The sequence below is a fragment of the Trachypithecus francoisi genome, unplaced genomic scaffold (genome assembly GCF_009764315.1).
Source record: "Trachypithecus francoisi isolate TF-2019V2 unplaced genomic scaffold, Tfra_2.0 Lachesis_group1, whole genome shotgun sequence".
In the NCBI taxonomy this organism is placed as follows: Eukaryota; Metazoa; Chordata; class Mammalia; order Primates; family Cercopithecidae; genus Trachypithecus; species Trachypithecus francoisi.
In genome coordinates, this window is record NW_022681454.1 from 168,968,322 (window position 1) to 168,974,577 (window position 6,256).

The following is a 6,256-nucleotide window of genomic DNA, read 5'->3' on the forward strand; positions in this document are numbered from 1 at the left end:
AAAATTTTAACAGTATAAATTAGTCATTAATTACAAAAGTAAAATAGAACTAGAGCAAAATAAAATTTTACTTGACACCTGAATATTTTTCTTCATTTTTAACTTTCATTTCTTTGGATGTCTAAATTTTTAGTCCAAGACATTGACATCTTGGAAAATTCAAGTCTTGTGTCCTAGTTACAGTATGATTTAGCAAATCCACCTAAGGGGAGGCATCACTATACTCCATTTCTTCATCCCAAGAATACACTTACGTGTTTAGAGTTACCTAAGTCATAGAGAAGATTAGCGCTAACCCATACATGTTAGCAAACCTTGGTTAGTTACCTAGAATAAATCCACAATTCCAGCAAGCATCTATTGAGTTTAAGGTATGGCTTCTCCACATAGGCAGTCTGCAAGAATGCAGTGTGTGGTTACTACAGACTTATCTGACATATTTTCTCTTCATTCAGATGTAAGATCATCCCTCCTTATTTCCTTTATCTCACTTCATAGTCCCACAAATCACTCCAGAAACATCTCACTTTTCTAAGGGTTCATTCATGGCTGCTGGTTAATACTCCCAAGAACTTCTCTTGGGCACAAGGGGAATGTTCGAGCCCTAGGAAGCCAGTGGATTCTTTGCTATCATCTCCCATCTGATTCAGCCACTCCACCACTTGTACCCCTCCCACAACCTTCTCATCTGTCACAGGGATGGTTGCATCTACCACAAGTACTGGTGCTCTATGAACTCCAGCTAAGATAGGAAATTCTCATATTTTTCTTCGCTTCTTCCTACTTCCTTAACCCCTCTGTCCCATTTCAATGCACGAGATTGAAATAATGCTGTTCGGAAGAGTCAAGGAAAGCTATCATTATGTCTGAGTCCCTTACCACTGACTTGAACATAGTAACCAGGGGAAGTAACCTGTGTGATGAAAAACAGTATAGAAAAATCCAGCCCCACAGTTTCGGTGACATGAGCCTTTTAATGTTTCCTCTACATTAGTCTTCTTATCCTTCTATCTTGCTCATTGCCTGTTCAATCTGCCAGTGAGAGCTGTGAAGTAGTATCTGTTGGCTCAGACTAGTCGAGAATGACTAAGCACACCAGCTGCTCCTTAACAACCTTCTAAGAAACACTAAGAAAACATTAACTTTAGAGCCCAATCCCCTTGTCAACAATAGCCAGCGATGCAGAGTTGCCTTGTCACAACCTGTCTGACCCCATGTGAAAATCCATACAGTATGGAAAGAGCCATATATGTTGTTTATGCATTGACAGCAACCACATTTACACTTTCTAAAGATAAAGGAATAGAAGAAGATTGTTTAGAAGGTTAGTACCAGAAAAAAAACTAAAGAATATCCATCTCCACATTCTCTTTTTAAATATTAGGAAAAGTTTCAGGGAGGTTACATGACATAACCAAAAACACAGACTTAATTGACTACAAGTTGAGCCTAGCACAGTGAATATCCTTAGGATTCTCTAGTTAACACTTTTCTACAGAGTCACACTATTCTAAACCTAATAATGTTTTCAATGCACTATCATTAAGGAATTGCTGATCAGATTGTTATCTTCTGTCATCATTGTTATCACTCTTTAAGGATTGAGGAAAAAAATACTAAAGAAAATGTTTGCTAATTGCATACTCATTTCTAAGTGCAGGGTTAGGCTTGGAGATGGGATGGGTCAGGAGAGGATAAGAAAGCACTAAATGGCAGCTTTTATCTTCATTTAGGAGATAAGTATTAACAGTCAGAGTAAAAATAATAATTCAAAGAAGTACAGAAGACACTCTAAGTGAGTACTTACAGTGTACTTCACACCACTGAAATTCAGAGAAAACTAAAATCACTAGGGTTGGAACTGTATTGAAAAACTACATGCATGGGACAAGGTCTCTGTGGTCTGGATAAGTAGTGATAGTTAGATAAGCATGGCTTTATATTAAGGACTAGCACATACATGGCCATTTTAATTAAACCTTCTAAAACACCAGCAGGTGGATTTGTACATGAATCTAAATTGGTAATGTATAAGAGAAACTCTTTGTATGTTATAGTTCTTATCCACACAAAAATAAATGAGAAAAAAAAAGAAAAGACTGAAAAGGAAATTTTCGACTAGATAATGTAAGAACTTGATGGAATAGTGCCTCAGAGAAAAAGAGGAACTTTCTGCAAAGGCATTGAGAAGCTTCAGAGAGGGTCATTGGGTATTCATATACAAACTTTAGAAAAGATGGTTACAGGAGAGCTTCTTTCCATTCCCTAAGTCCATTTAAACAAACAATAAAGGATTTTTTTTTTATATACTAGGAGAAAGGGCATTTTAATGGCTTCAGAAATATGTGGACAGTAAATCTTACTCAAAGTGACCGAAGAAATTAGCCCAAAGCAAAGAAAAATATAAAAGTCAACTGCTGCCCTGGTTTTTACCTTTTGAAAGAAAAAGAAAAAAACAAAAAAACCTACCGTCTATTTTCTCTCTGTCTCTCTCTCTTTCTCTCTCTCTCTCTCTCTCTCACACACACACACACACACACACACACACACATACACAGTGTCTCCTTTGTTCCTTCTCATTTTCCCTTTCATTCCTTTAGGAATATTATTTAATAATGCAAATAACATATTTAGAATATATGTTGTCATGCTGATCAATGACCAAAAAGTAAAGAAAAAAGAGAGAGAGTATAATATAGCAGCAATCCCAGAGGCATTAGTTTCAGATAAATCTGAATGCAAATGCTGATTCACCTACTTTCTATTTGCGTGATTTTAGGCTATCTAATTAATCTCTTAGAGTTTTATATTACAGATATTATATTTGACATCTGTAAAATAGAAATCCAAATAATAAACTTCTCATATGGCAAAGTTTAAACTTTGTAAAGGAGTTAATGCACCTTTGAGCTAGTATGATAACACATAAATCTAATTATATTCCTTATTTCCTCCACTGAAATCAATCAATATTTTATATTTTCTTTTCTGTATTATAAGAAGAGTAGATACTCTTGAAATTTTGCAGTGTAGTAGATGCAGGTGGGTATTGTTTAACCCACAGGTAGCAAAAGAAGCTATTTTTCTCTTATTATACAAGTTAAAACAAATTAAATACCTTAAATACATATAAATTATCTTATAATCAGTGAAATGAATTTCTTAGACCCTTCATTTTTTATCATAAAAAAACTGAAACATACAACTATTCTGAAATAGGCACAAAAGCACTTCAACTAAATCCAACACATCTCAGAATTTAGGGAAATAACGTGAATATTTTAGAAAGGGAAGTTCAATTTTCCAAAAAAGCTTTGCCCAAGATGCTTGTAAATTTACAAACATTATCTATGTTATTTCATATAATTTTATTCTGAGTAAAAATAAAACCAAGGGTAACATTTATCAACAGCAAACAAAAATTACTGACTCGTCTTTTGAGCAATGCACATATTGGAATGGTGACTCCTTTATCTTTCACATGATAAACACTCTATTTTTCTTAGCTTCTAGAAACTATGTATGTTTTATGGAATTTCATTACCAATAAAGAATATAAAGTGCCTATATCTGTGGAACTTTGCAGTAACTGGTATACTTTATATTCAGGACTATAGTCAGACCAGAAAGAGCTGGGAATTAGGCAAAAATAAAAATCTGAAAAAGAAGCCATGCAAATGTTTGTTTATATCCATTCACTCTGTCTAGGCAAACAAAAACTGGTGAATAAACAAATAAATATAGTACCATGTTCAAGCTGAATTATATTTTAGAGGAAACAAAGAAAGCAACATTAAATGGCAAACAATGCTGCTGTAGGTTTGCTATTCTTTAACCAGATTCACATATCCATGAATAAGATAAATGACATTTTCTGATGGAATTAAATCATCACACTTCTTGTTTCTCCTTAAACGGATTCAATCACAAAATTTAGAAATCCTACTAATCTAAATCCAGTAATACTTTGCTTTAAGCTCTAAGATACTATGTATCTTTCTAAAGTACCAAAAACTGAATCTGCAAGGTAAAGTAAGCATGAGAATAAAAACCAAGTGAGGCCAAATAAAACCAAACACATCTCAAAATAATATGGTTTTCCGAAGTCTTTATATTCTTCTGGTAATGTACAGGAAAGTGCTTTATAATGTGAAAAGTAACATAATTATATTAACCACTACTTAGTCTGTGTCTTCTTTCTCTTTTTCATACCCCTTACTTTTCTTCTTTCTCTCTCTCCCTTTTCTTACTCATTTAATGCTTACTGAATGCTCACTAACCTTCAGGCAGAGCCCAGAAGAGAAAGCTACGCATCTCACCTTAGGAGGTATATGTGGTTATTAAACACATTTTCTATTACTGAAGGACCTCTTTCACTCAGACTTGTTTCCATAGACAGTATATTAGCCATACAAGGAAATGTAAAATGATCAAAACACTCTTCTTTAACTCAACTTTGTGTATTTTGGATATGTCAAAATAATAAGATGAACCATTAAAGGACAGAGATTTGCAAATTCAGAAGACGTTGATGGTAAACTACATAATATTCTTACCCACGACTCATGTAAATGATTCATGAAAATAGAAGTGTAGGCCGGGCGCAGTGGCTCAAGCCTGTAATCCCAGCACTTTGGGAGGCCGAGACGGGCGGATCACGAGGTCAGGAGATCGAGACCATCCTGGCTAATACGGTGAAACCCTGTCTCTACTTAAAAATACAAAAAACTAGCCGGGCGACGAGGCGGGCGCCTGTAGTCCAGCTACTCGGGAGGCTGAGGCAGGAGAATGGCGTAAACCCAGGAGGCGGAGCTTGCAGTGAGCTGAGATCCGGCCACTGCACTCCAGCCTGGGTGGCAGAGCAAGACTCCGTCTCAAAAAAAAAAAAAAAAAAAAAAAGAAAATAGAAGTGTAAATGTGTTGTTCAAATGACTGATATTGTAAACTGAATCATTGCAGCTCAATGAATATATCCTACTCCTTCAATAATCTGTACCTTCCTCAAAAATGGAGGCATATACCAGCAGTTATCATTTAGGGGTTAATTATCATCTTTCCTTTTTACCTAAATACCTTCAAATTCACAAGAAGCTGGTTGATCTAAGCAGGTGGCTATGGGAACTCTCCATTTTCTCTCTGCCCTTTCAGACCTCTGCCTCCTATTCCTCAGGTAGCTGCTTCCACATACCAGTCCTTGCTCTCCGACTGGGTGGCATAGGAGGGGCAGGAAGGAGGAGAGTAAATTGCAGAGCTGCTGCTCTTCCAATTTCCAGCACCTGGTCCAATTTTCCAGACATCTCAAAATATCCATCCCTTAAATTATTTTTGTTATTCACCTCAAAATCATCACCTCATCCTCAAATTTGATCATGGGCCATGAAGACTCTTAGTCCTGATTTCCTCTGAATATACTTGGACTTTATCCAAATCATCCCTCCGCGCCTTGGAGCATCCATGGATGTATTTGTCAACACCTTAGGCCATGGCCCTAAAATGTTTAGAAATTATGTTTTTGCTGCTGTTGGTGTTGTTATAGTTGTTGTTTTATTTTTAAATAAATAATTTTTTGGATTAAATATTGCTGATTTTAAAACTGCTTTTAACATTCTCTTTTTAAAAAATTCCTTTGATGATAAGGCTATTTATAAAAGTTAAATTAAATCCAGTTGGGAGCAGTGGCTCATGCTTGCAATCCCAGCACTTTGGGAGACTGAGGCAGGTGGATCAGTTGAGGTCAGGAGTTCCAGAGTAGCCTGACCAATAGGATGAAGTCCCATTTCTATTAAAAATACAAGAATTAGCTGAGCGCGATGGCATGTGCCTGTAGTCCCAGCTACTCAGGAGGCTGAGACAGGAAAGTTGCTTGAACCCAGGAGGCAGAGGTTGCAGTGAGCCGAGATTATGCCACTGTACTCCAGCCTGGGAGACAGAGAGAGACTCTGTCTCAAAATAAAACAAAAGAAACAAAAGTTAAATTAAATCCAAAACAACCCTGGAAGACATGGAAAACCACAAAGAGTTACAGCTATGGCATGAGATTAGAAGCAGTGAGAGCTGAGAAAGCAGTGGGTCAAGGCTAGGCAATTGCAAGTAGAGGCAACTAGAATCAGCCTCACTGGCTTGACCAAGGCCACACATGCACAAGATGACTGGCTTTCTGAGATTCATTTAGCAGATAGACTTTCTTCAGTAGGGTTTCTGCACTAAGAAACTCCTACATTGGACTCTACAGAGAGAAAAGTGTCCCGAGAGGCCA